Here is a 19671-nt window from a genome sequence, read left to right on the forward strand (position 1 = left end):
CTTAGAAGTTTTTAAAGTTTTTGGTGACATGAAGAATCTACGCAAGCTTCTAAGAAAGTAGGGACAGGTTGCCACAGCCAAAAGAATTGGAAGTATTTTGAAAGAAGGACCTCAAAAGTGGTACAGTAATGATTACACTCAGTGTGTTGTGCTGGAAAGTGTAGTAATAGTAGAAATAAATCAGATGAATATTTGGCTGGAGAGATGACGTAGAAGCGGGTAACTGCATGGCAGATGCAGTAGAATGAGGGTGGATTTGAACTTTTGCTTCTAAACACAGAAAGATAGATTATTATCTGAATAGCAAGAAATTGGAAAAAAGGAGAGGTGCAGCCAGTTTCTGAAGGCAAGCATTCAGGTGCTGCAGATGTTTATGAAAACATGTGGCTATGTCAGCCTTCTATGCAAGAGAAGTGGGGTACAAGAGCATGGATGTCTTGCTGCAATGTGGAGGGCTATGGTAGACACCCATCTGGAGTTCTGAATGCAATTTATGGGCACCCTTGCTCTGTCTACTGCAAAAGTCAGGATCTCCCAGTAGTTATTCATTTCATCTCGTCTTCCCATTCTGATATGTCAAAGTTTAAAATTCAAAGTTTAAGAGGGCGCTGGTGAAGCACAGCGACAACTTGCTAGCAGCAAACAAAATTATTAACTACTTTACTAATCACACTTTTTCTCAAAAATTATCACTTTAACCAATAGCCTGTATCTTCCCATTCGGTGATGAGCTCTGGAACCGACTATATAACCTGGCATTTTTTTGGTGTAAGCTAAAGTCTTAAGGGTGCAGGACAGTTGTGGCACGGTGTGTATGGGCTGAATCAAGGTGGCAGGGCTCAGGGCCCAAGTGTGGGGAAAGAACCAATGTTTGGCCATTGCTGGAGCAGACTTTGAGGTGATTCAAAATGGCAGAACTGAGGCGAGACAGAGTCAAAGCAGTGAGACCCTGGCCAGAAAGTGAAGAACAAGCCGATGTTTGACCATTTTAAGCACTGGGCCAGATTAGTATGCTTGGGTATGGGCTGAATTGAGCTGGCAGTGCTCAGGCCCAAGAGCATATCAAAGCGGCTGGGTCTAAATCCAAGAGCAAAGAACAACCCACTGTTTGGTCGATTTAAGCACCAGGCCAGATTGAATAGGTCAGGCTGTCAGGGCCGGAAGGGAGGAATGGGCCAATGTCCAGCTCCTGCTCACAAGGTTTACTCATCTCTGTGCTGAAATGAGGCTGTGGCCTGCAACTAACGGGCTCCAGGACTGGCTGCAGTGATGAAGTAGCTTCGCGCCTGTGAATTCATTTTTGTGAACCACTTCTGATTATTTCTTGCATACCTTTATTGTTCGCACGATTTGTTTTTTCTGCATATTGTGTATTTGATGGTCTTTTCTGAATGGGTTCTATTGAGCTTGTTTTTTTCTGTGGCTGCCTGAAAGAAGATGAATCTCAGCGTTTTATATAGTATACATACTCTGATGATAAATGTATTTTGAATTTTGATCTTTGAATTCTGGCCTCCTTATCTGAGGAAGAATATTCTTACCATAGAGAAATGCAATTGAGATTTACAATATTGGTTCCTGGGATCGTAGGATGAATAAAAGATCATGTTTGTATGAGACAGAGATTTTAAGTGGTGTGTATTTCAATTTAGTTTATTTTCATTTAGAGATACAGCAGAGTAACAGGGCCTTTCAGCCCATTGAGCCTATTGCGACTGCGATTAAGTCACAGGAGAAACTGGAGAAGTTGTGCATATGAAAGTCTTTATTCTTCACAATAAACAAACATACTCTTAGAGACACTCTTGGTAGAGGCTCACAAACCCAAAAATACATCACATTTTTTTACCATTAAGCTCAAACAGAACAGCAGGTGATTCAATACACTCTCAATGGTTACAATGACATTATTTACTTCAACATTTTGGTTGACAAAGCTTTTTTTGAATTATATATACACACAGTGGGAAATCCCTTTGAACGTTGACGCACCTGTTGACAGGGATATTCTAAAAAACACCTGAAGACCTAGAGCCAGATAGATCAGCAACTATAATTGCAAATATACCTGCACCATGTTTGATATACCAAGTGACAATTTCAGTCTGTTGTGCCAGTTTGAACTCGGTCACAATGGTGAAAATAACTTAGCCCTTGTTCCCTGGTTGATGCAAGCCAATTTACACATCCCCATTATCTTAACATATGGCTGATGTATATACAAACATCTCATTACACCCTATCCTCGTTATATGCGAGGGATATGTTCCTCAAAGTTGACGCATAATGTGAAATTGCATAATATGAGTAATTATTTAAATGGAGAAAATAGGGATGCATTCCAGAGGGCTTCCTAAATATGTTTTATCTGTAACTTATTCACATTTTTATACCAATACGACACAAAAGCAGTACTACAAGACAACATTTGTATTATATTTAATCAATTTAAGGTAATATTCAATGTTATAAATCATAGAAAGTTAACATCCTCTGTGTACAGTACTCACCAACAGTGGCAGGTGTGTTCGCTCCGGGAGATGAGTGGTTGTTGTGGTGTTGGGCAGCTTTACACGGATAAGGTGGATGGCTGTGGTCGTCAGGATAATATCAAGCACAGCAAGGGGTGAAGGAAGACTCACAGAACTCTTAGAGCTGCCGGCAGCAGCAGATTACAGCGATTTGCATGAAGTGGTGAGGATTGCTCGCTTGGCAGCATTTTGTTTTTCAGCATAAATTTGCTTGTAGGGGAGAAGGGTTGATGGCAGGGGACGACTGAAATGCTGACTCCGTTCTAAACTTGGGTCCTTGTCCATCGCCATTTGTGCCAAGTGTTCTGACTTCCACCATTCCCTCACCGTTGGTAAACTCCTGGGATTTTCAAAATCGTCTGTTGCTTGCAGCATCTGAGAGATAGTTCGCGGTAAAGAAAATACGAACACCTTGACTGTGGATTACCCTTTGGTCGAATGGTTGAATCAGCGATGTTGTGTTAAGCGGCAGGAAACGCACTGTTATGTTAGGATGAATGCTGTCCAAATGTCTAGGATGGGCTGGCGCATTGTCAAGCAACAAAAGAACTTTAAAGGCAAGATTCTGTTCCTGGCAGTAGCATCCCAGAGCTGTGTTACCTTCAGCTGATGCCGTGCTCTTTATAATTTCCAACTTTTTTTCAAGTGTTAAAGTGGTTCTCTGCCGCTTGGCTGATGGCCCAAGAGATGACATCGGACGCTTAGGAGGCATAATTAAATATTTCAAGCACAAAATCACTGCACCATAGGTAAAACCAACAGAAGTTTAAGATCGCGCCTCCACACCTTGTCAAAACCAATGCAAGAGTGGCGGGAGTGAGATTGTGAGGCATATGCACATGACTTGTATTGGCGGGAAGGCAGTGCTCCTCGCAGAACTGTGAATCTTGGACGCATATAACAAGACGTTGGTAGAAATAGGTTCCTCGCATAACTGTGAATCCGCATAGTCTGAAGACACATATAACGAGGATCGGGTGTATCATTATTTTGCAAAGGTGTGCTTTTAGCTTCAATTTACTGTTTGCAATTTACAATCTCCTTTATGATTTGAAGTCTGGTTCTTGCTTGAATTAATATCTGTGAAATTCATATAACTCCAGAATACTCCCTAGTATACCCTCCTCTAGGCCCCTGGACAGAAATCTGTCCCAGGGGGGCCAAACTTGAAGGAAGATTTAATTAAATAGAACAAGAAAAATGTCATTTGCTTTGCATTCCTTCCACAATTAATAACCTATCATGTTCAGCTACACATCTACACTAGAGTGTCAGGGAAGTGAAGTTTGTGCAGTGAAGATTATGATTGAGAAGGTGCACAGGAAGCTTAATGGTTTGAGGGGGATAAATCTCCTAGACCTGATGGAATGCACCCTCGGGTCCTGAAGGAAGTAGCTGGAGAAATTGTGGAGGCATTAACAATGATCTTTCAAAAATCGATAGATTCTGGGATTGTTACTCCGCTATTCAAGAAGGGTGGGAGGAGGCAGAAAGGAGACTATAGACCTGTTAGCCTGACATCAGTGGTTGGGAAGTTGTTGGAATCGATTGTTAGGGATGAGATTATGGAGTACTTGGAGGCACATGACAAGATAGGCCAAAGCCAGCATGGTTTCTTGAAAGGAAAATCCTGCCTGACAAACCTACTGCAATTCTTTGAGGAAATTATAAGCAGGGTAGACAAAGGAGAGGCAGTAGACATGGTGTATTTGGATTTTCAGAAGGCCTTTGACAAGGTGCCGCAGATGAGGCTGCTTAGCAAGATAAGATCCCATGGAATTACAGGGAAGTTATTAGCATGGGTGGAGCATTGGCTGGTCGGCAGAAAACAGAGGGTGGGAATAAAGGGATCCTATTCTGGCTGGCTGCTGGTTACCAGTGGAGTTCCGCAGGGGTCGGTGTTGGGACCGCTGCTTTTACAATGTATGCCAATGATTTGGACTAAGGTATTAATGGATTTGTGACTAAATTTGCTGATGATACAAAGATCGGTGGAGGAGCAGGTAGTGTTGAGGAAACAAAGAGCCTGCAGAGCGACATAGTTAGTTTAGGGGAATGGGTAAAGAAGTGGCAAATGAAATACAATGTCATGCACTTTGGTGGAAGAAATAAACAGGCAAACTATTATTTAGGTGGGGAGCGAATTCAAAATGCAGAGGTGCTAAGGGACTTGGGAGTCCTTGTGCAGGATATCCTAAAGGTTAATCTCCAGGTACTTCCTGTCCCCTTCCCTGCTGGCCCATTGCACTTTAATCGGTTGTGAAGAAGGCAAATGCAATGTTGGCATTCATTTCTAGAGGTATAGAATATAAGAGCAGGGATGTGATGTTGAGGGTCTATAAGGCACTCGTGAGACCACACTTGGAGTATTGTGTGCAGTTTTGGGCTCCTTATTTTAGAAAGGATATACTAACTTTGGAGAGGGTTCAGAGAAGATTCACAAGAATAATTCCAGGAATTAAAGGGTTACCATATGAGGAACATCTGGCAGCTCTTGGGTTGTATTCCCTGGAGTTCAGGAGAATGAGGGGAGGATCTCATAGAAACATTCCGAATTTTAAAAGGCCTGAACGGATAAGATATGGCAAAGTTATTTCCCATGGTAGGGGATTCTAGGACAAGGGAGCACAACTTCAGGATTGAAGGATATCCATTTAGAACTGAGAAGTGGAGAAATTACTTTAGTCAGAGGGTGGTAAATCTGCAGAATTTGTTGCTGCAAGCAGATGTAGAGACCAAGTCATCTTGTGTATTTAAGGCAGAGATAGATAGGTTCTTGATTAGCCAGGGCATCAAAGGGTATGGGGAGAAGGCAGGGGAGTGGGGATGACTGGAAGAATTGGACCAGCCCATGACTGAATGGCGGAGCAAACTCGATGGGCTGAATGGCCTGCTTCTGCTCCTATATCTTATGAACTCCTCATCAAGACTAAGCAGAGATGGCAACAAAATGTCCCAGAAATGTGATTGTATCCTCTTCTTGGATACTTCTGTCTTGATTTCAAACAGTCTTTAAAATGCAGCTTTGTTATTTGTGTACTTCCTGCCCCCTTCCCTGCTGGCCAATTGCACTTTGTTCACAGCCTTATCTTTGCCCCTTCAGTCTCTGATAACTGAAACTATCAGATGTGGTTGTCAGTCATCACTGTGTGGGCAGGGGCAACAGTAAGTTAACCTCGTTTCAGATTCACAGGTAACAGTTCACATTCTATGCCACGACAGAAGGTTATCAGAATAATCTAACAGCAGTCTTTCAGTCTCGTTGATCGATCTACAGGAGGGTAGAGGGTGGTCTCCATTTGAATAGCTGCAAGGACCGCATTCTGATGGCACCCCCTCCGGACTGTCCTTTCGATTGCTGGCTCAACCACTGAAAGGACCCAGCTGGTTTGTATTCACTCCCCATTCAGGCTGCTGTGGCTGCCTTCAGATGCTGTGTGGAATGGCTTCTCCCTTTCTCAGACTGCCTTGCATTCGAGGCTGTAGAATGAAACGAGGAGTGGGGTTTGATGTCTCTGTCATAACTCGGATCTCTCCCACTTATTTTCCTGATGTCTTTCTATTTTGATCTATATAACGAATCATCTACTTTCCAGAACTAGCCTTCATTAAAAGTAATGCTCCTGTTATATTCTAAAACATTATTCACAGCTTGCTGTCACTCTGTCTCTCTGTCTTCTGTATTCGCGTTCATGTTCCTTTTCATTCACAGGTCTCTTTCAATCAGGAGGTTAATGGTCATTATTTTGGTTTCCTGTAATGAGATTGTTTGTGGGCTGACTCACTTGGTCTGCCTTTTCCCACTGGTTCTCTATAGTCAGCTATGGCGAATTCTCATTTGCATTTTACCCAACACATGCTGGACTTCCAGCACATTCTATATTTGCATTCTAGGAGACAGAGATGACTAGAATCCTGGCTACTTATTTGCATTTTATGAGACACACATGGTGACTGCCTCAACTTTGCAAAGTTCTTTCCGAAAGTACTGTAACTCAGTCAATTTGTTAACAATATCTAACATATGCAGTATATTTTAATTTTATGGAACATTCTTGTTAAGAAATACAATGTTTTGGATCAGTCCCCAACTAATTCAATCTCTCTCAAAAAACAAATTTCCAATTCCCAATTTGATTATACACCAATTACCAACTTCCCAAAATGCCAGTTTCATTCTAGAATGTGGGAATCTCATATCCGAAATCGAGATACTCATGTTTTCATCACAATAACCTGGATTCCACATGTCCAGTGTGGAATCTGGATCTCTCTCTCTTTTCAATACCCATTCCAAACTGAAGAACCAAATATACACAAAACTTAAAACACAGGTAAGACAAAACAAAAATGGATGCTTGCACTTTTCTTTTTTCCAAAGCTTCATGAATAAACTAAAAAATACTTGCAACAAACATTTACTACACAATAAACACATTCCAAGAACAAAGGAAAAGAAAAGATGGATGAAGGGGGCCACAACACATGTACATTCACATAATTTCTTAGAGAATTCTTCTGAAGATAAGACAGCCTGCAAATTTATTTCACATCAAGTAACAAAATCTTCCTCTTACATTAATTCAAACACCCTTCCGATACAGATTAAATAAATACATGACAGGCTTTGCCTTCAATCACTCACTCATGCATTCTCTCACTCTCCCAAGGGAATTCGCATTGGGCCACACCTCACACATTTTTCAAACTCACACCATTCATATTTTTGTTATTTTCTCTCAAAGGTTAAACATCCAGCAAAAAAACTTTAAACACACATTCACAACCACCTAACAGAATCTTAGAATTTACGGCTTTGAAACAAAGAATGTTAGAAATTATTGGTCTTGGACAAACAAACATTCAACCATTCCCACATCAACCAAAGTTTTAAAACCTTCTGAGCTTTCTCAGATTCAAAACTAAGTTCCATAGAATCTGATTATGTGACCTGTTGGTCTTGCGGTCTTGGGCAATGTGCCCTACTTTAGAACAACTTATCCTACTAGGACTATCCTTTAGTCAGTTCTTTGCTTCCACAGTGTGTTCAAAGGTTCATTTATTGTCAAAGTATACAACTCTGAAATTCTTCTTCTCAGGGTAGCCAAGAAAGCAAGAAAGAAAAGATCATCAACCCCCAAATACCCCTTGACCACACAAAAAAATAAAAATAAAACTGGGACAGACATATCAACCCCTAAATAAGAGCATAAGACCATAAGATATAGGAGCAGAATTAGGCCATTTGGCCCATTGAATCTGCTCTGCCATTTCATCATGGCTGATCCAATTTTCATCTTGGCCCCAGTCTCCTGACTGCTCCCTGTATCACTTCATGCTCTGTCAGCCTCTGCCTTAAATCTACATAAAGACTTAGCTTCCACAGCTGCCTGTGGCAAAGAACTCCACAGATTCACCACTCTCTGGCTAAAAAAATTTCTCCTTATCTCCATTCTAAAAGGATGCCCCTCTTTTCTGAGGTTGTGTCCTCTGGTCTTTGACACTCTCACCATAGGAAACATCCTCTGCACATCCACTTTGCCTTTCACCATTCAATAGATTTCAAAGAGGTCAGCCCTCATTCTTCTGAATTCCAGTGAATACAGGCCCAGACCCATCAAACACTCTTCATTTGACAAGCCATTCAATGATGGAATCATCTTCATCAGCCTCCTTTGAAGGTTCCACATCCTTTCGAAGATAAGGGGTCCACACCTGCTCACAATATTCCAAGTGAGTCCTCACAAATGCTTTATAAAACTTCAACATTACATCCTTGCTTTTATGTTCTAGTTCTCTTGAAATGAATGCTAACATTTCATTTGCCTTCCTTGCCACAGACTCAATTTGAAAATTGACCTTTAGGGAATCCTGCACAAGGATTTCCAAGTCCCTTTGCGCCTCAGTTTTTTGCATTTACTTTCCATTTAGAAAATAGTCAACCCTTTCATTTCTTCTACCAAAGTGCGCGACCATACACTTCCAACACTGTATTCCATCTGCCATTTTTGCCCATTTTCCTAATTTGTCTAAGTTCTACTGTAGCTTCTCTACTTCCTCAAAACTACCTGCCCCTCCACCTATCTTTAAATGTTGAAAAAAGGCATCAATTCCATTATCCAAATCATTGACATATAACTTAAAAGGAATTCATCCCAAAATAGACCCCTGTGGAGCACCACTAGTCACTGGCAATCAGTCAGAAAAGGCTCACTTTGTTCCACACTTTTCATCCTGCCAATCAGCCACAGCTTTATCCATCTTTCCTGTAATACCATGGGCTCATGGCTTGTTAAGCAGCCTCATGTATGGCACCTTGTCAAAGGCCTTCTGAAAATCAAAGTACTCAATATCAACTGATTCTCCTTTATCTATCCTGCTTTTTACTTCTTCAAAGAATTCCAACAAATTTATCAGGCAAGATTTTCCCTTGACAAAGCCTTGCTGACGACAAAAACACAAGGAAATCTGCAGATGCTGGAATTTCAAGCAACACACATAAAAGTTGCTGGTGATTGCAGCAAGCCAGGCAACATCTATAGGAAGAGGTACAGTCAACGTTTCGGGCCGAGATCCTTCGTCAGGACTAACTGAAAGAAAAGCTAGTAAGCGATTTGTAAGTGGGAGGGGGAGGTGGAGATCAAAAATGATAGGAGAAGACAGGAGGGGGAGGGATGGAGCCAAGAGCTGGACAGTTGATTGGCAAAAGGGATTTGAGAGTATCAGAATGGTAGGCAGTGACGAGTGGGGTACTGCAAGGCTCAGTGCTAGGATCCCAGTTGTTTACAATATATATTAATGACCTAAATGCAGCATCTCTAAGTTTGCAGATGACACGAAGCTGGGTGGCAGTGTTAGCTGTGAGGAGGATGCCAAGAGGATGCAGGGTGACTTGGATAGGTTAAGTGAGTGGGCAAATTCATGGCAGATGCAATTTAATGTGGATAAATGTGAGGTTATCCACTTTGGTGGCAAGAACAGGAAAACAGATTATTATCTGAATGGTGGCCGATTAGGAAAAGGGGAGGTACAACGAGATCTGGGTGTCATTGTACGCCAGCCATTGAGGATGCAATATCCACCACATTGCACACAGTTCTCTCTCACTTGGACAACAAAGACACTTATGCCAGAATCCTGTACATTGATTTCAGTTCAGCGTTCAATACCATCATCCCGCAGAGACTAGTGGAGAAACTGTCGCTGCTTGGCCTTAGCACTGCCATGTGTCGCTGGATTCTGGATTTCTTGACAGAGAGACCACAGTCAGTCCGTGTTGGCAGGAACACCTCTGATTCCATCACACTGAGCACTGGATCCCCACAAGGCTGTGTGCTTAGCCCATTGCTGTTTACACTGCTAACACATGACTGTGCAGCCAGATTCAAGGAGAACCTGATCATTAAATTTGCAGATGATACCACAGTGGTGGGGCTCATCAGCAAAAATGATGAAACAATGTACAGGGAGGAGGTCAAACACCTAGAGAACTGGTGCAGTGATAACAACTTGATGCTTAATGTCACCAAAACCAAGGAGATGATCGTGGATTTCAGATGGTCTCAGCCTGTGCACACACCCCTCAGCATCAGCAGCTCCACAGTGGAGAGAGTGGAAAACATCAAGTTCCTTGGGGTGCAGATCTCAGACAATCTCACCTGGTCCAGCAACACCACTGGGATTGTGAAACGGGCCCAGCAGAGATTGCACTTTCTGAGGAAGCTTAGACAAGCATCACTCCCCACTAACATCTTAACTACGTTCTACAGAGGGGTGGTTGAGAGTGTGCTGACCTTTTGCATCACAACCTGGTACTCCAGCTGCAGTGCTGTCGACAAAAAAGCCTTGCAGAGGGTGGTTAGGGGAGCAGAGAAGGTTATTGGGGTCTGCCTACTTCCTGTCCAAGACCTCTTTCAGAGTCGATGCCTCCAGAAGACACGGTACATCATTAAAGACCCCTCAAACCCTCTCCATGAACTGTTTGTTCTTCTGCCATCAGGCAAACGTTACAGGAGCATCAAAACTAAAACCACAAGGCTATTAAACAGCTTCCTCCCACAGGCAGTCAGACTGCTAAATAGCTGCTCCACTGGACTCTGCTTTGGACACTTTTAACTTGCACTGGACACTTATAACTTGATTTTAACTGACATGTGGTTATTGTGTTTTACTATTTGTTGTCATGTTTATTATTTAGTGTTGTGTTTGTTATGTTATGATTGCACTGCTCCTGGGAAACGCTGTCTCATTCTGCCCTGCAGAGCTGATGTACGGTTAGAATGACAATAAAGTTTTTTGAATCTTTGAAAGTGGGCATGCAGGTACAGCAGGCGGTGAAAAAGGCGAATGGTATGCTGTCATTCATAGCAAGAGGATTCGAGTACAGGAGCAGGGAGGTACTACTGCAGTTGTACCAGGCCTTGGTGAAACCACATCTGGAGTATTGTGTGCAGTTTTCGTCCCCTAATCTGAGGAAAGACATTCCTGCCATAGAGGGAGTATAAAAAAGGTTCACCAGATTGATTCCTGGGATGGCAGGACTTTCATATGATGAAAGACTGGATCGGCTAGGCTTATACTCTCTGGAATTTAGAAGATTGAGGGGGGATCCGATTGAAACATATAAAATTCTATAAGGATTAGACAGGCTAGACGCAGGAAGATTGTTCCCAATGTTGGGGAAGTCCAGAACGAGGGGTCACAGTTTGAGGATAAAGGGGAAGCCTTTTAGGACCGAGATGAGGAAAAACTTCTTCACACAGAGAGTGGTGAATCTGTGGAATTCTCTGCCACGGGAAACAGTTGAGGCCAGTTCATTGGCTATATTTAAGAGGGAGTTAGATATGGCCCTTGTGGCTAAAGGGATCAGGGGTATGGAGAGAAGGCAGGTACAGGGTTCTGAGTTGGATGATCAGTCATGATCGTACTGAATAGCGGTGCAGGCTCAAAGGGACAAATGGCCTACTCCTGCACCTATTTTCTATGTTTCTATGTTTCTATTAATCACATAGATCTCTGCAAGTACTATATCATATTATTTTATTGACCTTAAATTAATCATCTGAACTGAACAGACATTCGGAAAGTTTCGGGTTATAACAACATGTTTTAACCTGTTGAACTGATTGAAAGTTTCCCCACCAAAGATAATATTCCATCATTGCCTATGACTGGGATTCTCCACTGAAATTTTATTGTCAACAGGCAGGCTTCTGGACTCTATAATTTTCACTGCTGAGAATTGATTTTGTGGTGATTGAGATATTTGCCATCACTCTTCGTGGACTTCCACATCTCTAACCAAACTGAATTATGTTTACGAATGAAGATCTCATTACCAATAACGTGATAGTTAGGTGTGACCCTGCTATTGAAGCCAAAATTTTTCCATTTGTTCTGATGCCTCAGGTGGTGGCTGAGCTTCTATGTAATCCAAATAAAAGACATGTTCAAGATTTCAATGCTTCATGTACCTCAGGTCCATTGTTACTTCTAACAATATCACAGACAGAGAAAAATCACATTAGATACATTAAACCACAGTGTTCTACACATGGGTTTTGAAATTATCAGATGGTTAATCTCAGAAGAATTTTTTAAAAATAATTGTTTAACAAAGCTTTGTACTCTACCATTTGAGCTATGAATCATGAAGATTGCTTATTAGGTGTATCTCTTATCTAAGAGCTTTACTGAAATATTACCTCAAATATAATTATTCTCTTCAAATTGAGTGACAGATTTCCTAACTCTGAATTTAGAAAATCGTATGATCAACACTTGTACATGATAGTGTAAGATATCACAGGCTGGGCTAAGTGAAAAGACAAATTAGGAGAATGGATGAAAATCATTTATCAAACAAAATCTTCTGAGTAAAATAAATGAAAACAGACTCCCTATTCAACAGAGGAAGATGAAGGACAAAGCCTGTAACATAAACCCCTTTTCCTTTCAAGGATAAATTAGTCGAACTAACATTGTTAAGATTGGATATCTGAAGATAAAGATTAGCTTTATTTGTCAAGTGTACATTGAAACATACAGTGCAATGCATGGTTTGCGTCTAATCAAATCAGTGAAGGTTGAGCTGGGCCCCATGTTCTAGGCACTTGCAACTCTCAGAGCAAAAAAACCTACCTCTGACATTAGTTCTATAATTTCCTCCATTCACCTTAAAATTATGCCCTCTCATATTAGCCATGGGGGGGAAAATGTCTGGCTATCCACTCTACCTATGCCTTTTATCGTCTTACACACCTCCATCAAGTCACCTCTCATCCTCATTTGCTCCAAAGAGAAAAGCCGTAGGTTACTCAACATTCCCTCATAAGATCAGTGTCACCTTGCCTCCGGCACCAACATAAAGACTCTAGGAGGGAATTATGGCCTGGAAGCATAAAAACATTCAGCAGACTAAGCCAGTTAGAGTTGTAGAGTCATCGAAGAGTACAGCACAGAAACAGGCTCTTTGGCCCATCTAGCCTGTGCTAAACCATTTAAACATCCTAGTTCCATTAACCTGCACCTGGACCACAGCCCTCCATACCTCTGCACCCTATGTACCTATCCAGACTTCTCTTAAACATTGAAATCAAGCTCACATGAACCACTTGCACTGGGAATCTATTCCACACTCTCATGACTTCTGAGTGAAGAAGTTTCCCCACATGTTCCCCTTAAACTTTTCACCTTTAACCCTTAACCCCATGGTCCCTAGTTGTAGTCCCACCCAACATCAGTGGAAAAAGCTTGCTTGCCTTTACCCTATCTATATCCCTGATAATTTAATGTATCTCTATCAAATTTCCCTTCAATCTTCTACATTCCAAGGAATAAAGTTGCAACCGATTCAGTCTTTCTTTATAACACAAGTCCTCTAGTCCTTGTAAATTTCCTCTGTACTCTTTCAACCTTTTTTACAATTTTCCTGCAGGTAGGTTAAATCACTAATATTCAGACTACAAACTTGAGCAAAAATTAAGGTAATTTCAGAAGAAAGTAAATAATTTTGCTGGGATTTGCAGTTAACTTATTACTGCCAGACATTTTGAGATTGATTCAAACCTGCACCTATCAGTCTGTGTGGATCCAATGCAAAATGCAGCAAATATGGACACAGAATTTACCTGCCTGTGGTTCTCCAAAGTCAGCTCAGAATGCTCTGCATTATATGGAAAATAATGAGATATTTTAACAAACTAATAATCTCAGTAACTTGCTTTTTAAAAAAATTGTAATCAAATGACTTGCATGGATCAAAGTGAATAAACCATCCTTAGACCAACCACTAAATGATGGCCAGTTTTCAGATCATAGAACAGTTCTACATTATCAGTAACATATTTTAAAAGATAAAAATATGCCGCATATTTTATTGAAATAAAATTGCCAGAGATTTGATTGCCTGGAAAAATAAGTGATAAATGACTGCAAGCTGACCCATGTCATTGGGAGCCAATCCTGTGGCTGTGTACATTAGATGTGTGTGATTTCCATGCAAAGATTTGGGCACTGAGAAGGTATCAACTACAATGTTTTCAGCATGCAGCTCACCCTGCTGCTGCCTTATTGAAAAGGTGTATTAGGATTTCAAGCCTTCTACCAATCTGTTCCCAGTGACCTGAAAGACCAGCTGGTTCCCTGTGATCCAACCCCAGTGAGCCGTAGTGAACGGTGAAACAGTCGTCATCTCTGAGCATGACAGGGTCTCTGGCAGCTGATCCAGACTGCTCCTATTCATGGGGAGAATGTGCAGTCTGAAGCCCTGCCACCTGCATCCACAGTTGGACAGCCTCCACCACCACAAGATCACAAATGTCAGCTTGCTCAACTCCAGCCAAGAGGTGGGCACTACGGTGAAAGGCAAAAAAGCTCTTGGAAGATGAACTGTGACGCAATGCACAATAATGATCAGTTAAACATTGCCTTTTGCTTTTGATTGCATAAATGTGTATAAATATGTTTGGCATGGTGATTTGATTGATTCTAGCTTTCCTTATGATTTATGCAGAAATGGACACCAAGATAATTAACTGCACAGGAGCTGGGTCACCATGGAGATTTGGGTTTGTCTTTACTTTGCATCAGTCACAGGTTTAGGAAATGCCAAAGTGTATTGAGCTTCCTCCTAGACTCAGTTTTGAGCTTATGGTGAGAGAATTCCAACACAACTGTTATATGGAGAGTTACAATAATGTGAGTGAGTGCCACACAAGCATGAATATACGTTTCCAAGTGTGAGACTTGAAGGATATCATGTAGATGCTGGAGTACCCAAGCAACAGCTGCCCTGTCATTGTCAGGGTTGGCACGTTGACACTTATTCTTGTGCAGGGCAGGAATTGTCTGATTTGTTGCCACCCATTTGGAACATGAATCTGCAGAATTGTATCAATGGTGGACTGGCGTGAAAGTTCAGTGTTGTTCATGAGAATGGAACGAGTAGCAGCTTTGTGTTCAGTTATGGTAAAACATTCTAGTCTGTAGAACCGAATTCATAGAGCATTATTCAATGCCTCTGGTGCTGCACAGGACTTCGCTCAGAATTTTGATTTTGCTGTGGTCTTGTCTTCCTGTCTACATGTAGGCCCCAGATAGCTCTTGCATCTACAGTAATAAAATGTGGTCAAGACCTGTGGGGATATCTGGGATATTGTTCTTGGAATAGGTAAAGAAAATGTCATCGTACATCAAGAAGTAATAATGAAACCCCTTTTGCCACTGATGCTCATGGCAAGGCACTGTGTACTCTTCTTTTGCATTACTAAAAAAGGAATTTCACCCATTTGAAGATTATATCAAATTGCTGCAGATACTGGAAATCTGATATAAATACAGAAAAAGCCAGAAATACTCAGCAGGTAGGTTTCATCAGAGAGATTCATTCTCATCAGGTCCAGGGAAGTGGGAAAACAAGTGTGTTCAAATAATCAGATTTTCATGTTTGTGTCAGAAATGGCAAGTTTTTCTCTCTCCACAGTTGCAGCCTGATATGCCAAGTATTTCCAACACTCTCTTTTTGTGGTTGTGGTTCTGTGGAATGCTCTGCCTCAGAAGGCAGTGGAGGCCAATTCTCTGGATTCTTTCAAGAAAGAGTTAGATAGAGCTCTTAAAGATAGCGGAGTGAAGGGATATGGGGAGAAGGCAGGAACAGGGTACTGATTGTAGATGATCAGCCATGATCACAGTGAATGGCGGTGCTGGCTCGAAGGGCTGAGTGGCCTACTCCTGCACCTATTGTCTATTGTCTATTTTGTTTCAGATGCTACTGTATTTTGCTTTCTATATTTCTAGTATGCTCTTTTTATCCTTTATTGTCCCTCCAACTGCTTTCACTCACCCTTTTAATTAGATGACTCCAAGATCTTTGAGTCTCCTAGATCATTGACTCCAATATTTCATGGTCGTTTGCTCTTGACCTCTGCCAAACTTCCCATCCCCTCCCCTGACACTTGTTTCCTAACTTTTCTAGCCCTTTTGAATATTAACTCCAATAGATTCTTCCAACACACGGGTATTTCCAACATATTCTATTTTTGCCTTTTACTGTTTAGTTTAATCAAATCTTTACAAAGCAATGATCTTCCAACTTCTCTGAATCTGATGAAAATGGATCTCCCTGTTGGAAGCTGCCTGCTGAGTATTTCCAGCTTGTTCTGTGTACTTCCACATGTTATACAGGAAGAGGAAACAGCAGGCACAGGGGAGAGATTGAATGAGGACAAATACACCTGGCCATATTCACTCCCATGACAGAGACTGGCTCAACCTTTACTAGGAAGGAGGGATGCCGATGAAGTGATGTTGGCAGTACTGGAGGGATCAATGATGATTGTCTCTTAAGCCATAGTTCTTCTCCTCTCGGCCCTCTTTTCCTCCGTCCCAGAAGTTCTTTTGATGCACAGTGTAAGAACAAGTCCTGATGAACAGTCACAGCCTGAAACATGAACTGTTCATTTCCCTCCATAGATTCTGCCTGACTTGTAGAGTTCCTGCAGCACTTTGTGTGTATTGCTCCAGATTTCGAGCATCTACAGTCTCTTTTGGGTCAGAAGAATTAACCTATTTACTCCTCTTTCTTCGATCACAGACCAAGTCTGGTCCATTTCTCAATTCAGGTACCAGAACTGTCGTTATACAAAGGAGGAAGAGGAGACTAAAAATGACGTAAAGACCCTGCAACTCAATCTTATATGAGCTGTGAAGACGTTAACACTACCGGTAACTTTGAATATAATAGGTCTCAGCCCAAGGTGAGACACTGTCTAGAAGGCAGGACAGTGGATGGTGGATGGAAGTTGGGAACTATACAACAGGAAACTGTTCGACACAGGGGTATGATGTCTAATTTAAGCTGCTGAGCCCCTGCCCCCACACTTGTAGAAACATTAAATATGTGATTTCAAAATGCCATGATTCAGTTCTGTATTATAATTTTACTGTCTAATTTTGCTATGCTTACAGCTATAATTTACATTACTAATGCACTATCTGCTCCTCAGGAATAAGTGCAGTATCAATTACACATTTATGCTATGCGTGCAGTAGAAAGTCTCAGAATCTACATAGTCTGTGATAGAATGTGTACATTTTTAGGTTAATTTTAGAGGATTTTGAATATGTTACGTGCTGCATAATTGATTTCCTACAATTGTTTACACATCATTTTTTTTCCTAATCGTATGACTTTTAAGTAGTCTAATTAAGTTAAGCTGTCCTACAGAAAAAAAGTTTTTGTTAAATTGCTACTTTCAGCTCAGGAAATTTTCATGTTGTATTTTCATTGATGTTCCATAGTATTTCACGAACAGATTCTATGGTCAACAGTGAACAGAACATATTAAACCTTATTAAACTTGAGTTTTACTTGTGAGATTGAGAATATTATCATTTATTCTTAATTGTGCATTGGACTACTAAACTATAAGCTAAGTACAAATTAACATTATTTTTGTTTTTAGTGTTGTGATGTAAAGCCAATGATATAGTTTGTATATAATTGTGATTAAAATAAATTTCTAAACAGCAATTAAAAAAGTAGGTGAGAGAACTGCCGTAAAGTTTCACTTTTTAGAGTCAATGAGTCACAGTCATAGAAAAGTACAGCAAAGAAACAGGCCCTTTGGCCCATCTAGTCCATGCCAAAGCATTTAAGCTGCCTAGTCCCATCAATCTGCACTCAGCCCTTAGCCCTCCACACCTCTGCCATTCATGTACCTATCCAAACTTCCCTTAAACGTTGAAATTGAGCTTGCATGCACCACTTACACTGGCAGCTCATTCCACACTCTCACAGCTCATGACATCTAGTTGTAGTTACAGCTAACCTCAATGGAAAAAGCCTGCTTGCATTAACCCTCACTATACCCCTCATAATTTTGTTATACCTCTACCAAATCTTCCCTCGATCTTCTATGTCCCAAGGAATGAAGTATTAACCTATTCAATCTTTCCTTATTACTCAGGTCCTCCAGTCCTGCCAACATTCCTGTATATTTTCACTTTACTTATTTGTATGTTTCCTATAGGTAGGTGACCAAAACTACACTCAATACTCCAAAGAAAGCCTCACCAACGTCTTATACAATTTCAACATAACATCCCATCTCCTGCACTCAATACTTAGATTTATGATGGTCATTGTGCCAAAAGCTCTCTTTATGACCCTATATACCTGTGCCATCACTTTCAATTAATTACGTACCTGTATTCCCAGATCCCTTTATTCTACCACACTCCTCAGTGCCCTACTGTTCACTGTGTAAGACCTACCCTGGTTGGTCGTACAAAGGTGCAATACCCCACACTTGTCTGCATTAAATTCCATCTGACATTTTTCAGCCCATTTTTTCCAACTGGTCCAGATCGACTGTCTTGCTTTCATCATCTTTCCTGGTAACTTCCTCATGAACTCTATAGGATTGTTTAGACACAATTTACCATGCATTCCCTTAGAATACTTTCCAATAACTTTCCCACTACCAATGTCAAACTCACTGGCCTATTATTTCCTGGTTTATTTTTCAAGCCTTTCTTCAACAGCAGAACAACATTAACTATCCTCCAATCCTCTGGTACTTCACCTTTCTCTAATGATGATTTAAATATCTCTCTTGGGTCCCTACAATTTCCGCACTTGCCTCCTGTAGGGTCTGAGGGAACACCTTATCAGGCCCTATTGATTTATTCACCCTAATCTGCCTCAAGACAGCAAACACCTCCTCCTCTGTAATTTGTATGTCGTCCATGACCTTGCTGCTGCTTTGCCTCACTTTTATAGACTCTGCGTCCATCTCTAAACCAAATAAAGATGCAAAAAATCCATTTAAGATTTTCCCCCATTTCTTTTGATTTGACATGTGGATTACCATTCTGATCTTCCAGAGGACCAATTTTATCCCTTGCAATTCCTTTGCTCTTAACGTATCTGTACTACCCCTTAGTATTGCCCTTCACTTTGTCTGCTAGGGCAACTTCATGCCTTCTTTTCGCCCTCCTGATTTATTTCTTAAATGTTATCTTGCATTTCTTCTACTCTGTAAGTACCTCATTTGTTCCTACCTGCCTACACCTGTTAGGTATCTCTTTTTTTCATAACCAGGGCCTCAATGTCTCTTGAAAACCAAGGTTGCCTCAAGCCATTATCTTTGCCTTTTATTCTGACAGGCATACAAAAGCTTTGTACTCTCAAAATTCTATTTTTGAAGGCCTCCTATTTAGTAGGTACACCTTTGCTAGAAAACAGCCTGTCCCAGTCCATTTTTCCCAGATCCTTTCTGATTCCATCAAAATTTGCTTTTCTCCAATTTAGAATTTCAACCCACAGACTAGACCTATCATTTTTCATATTTACTTCTGAAACTACTGGCATTGTGGTCACTTGATGAAAATGTTACCTTGCACAAACTTCTGCTTTTATCTCAGTTCAAGTCTCTCAGAATGTCTAACTATTTCGAAATGTCACACAATTTTAAGTGCAAGTTTTGACGATCTTTTGCACTGGTCTAAAACTCACTGCATTGGAAGCCAATCCACAATGGCCTCAATGTTCATTGACTGAAGCATCACTTTGAGTTCCTCCTAGTTATGCTTGTTTGTCACCCTTCCTAGAGACACTGAAAGTTGGTCATTATTTAGT

This window comes from Mobula hypostoma, chromosome 14 (assembly GCF_963921235.1).
Source record: "Mobula hypostoma chromosome 14, sMobHyp1.1, whole genome shotgun sequence".
Lineage (NCBI taxonomy): Eukaryota > Metazoa > Chordata > Chondrichthyes > Myliobatiformes > Myliobatidae > Mobula > Mobula hypostoma.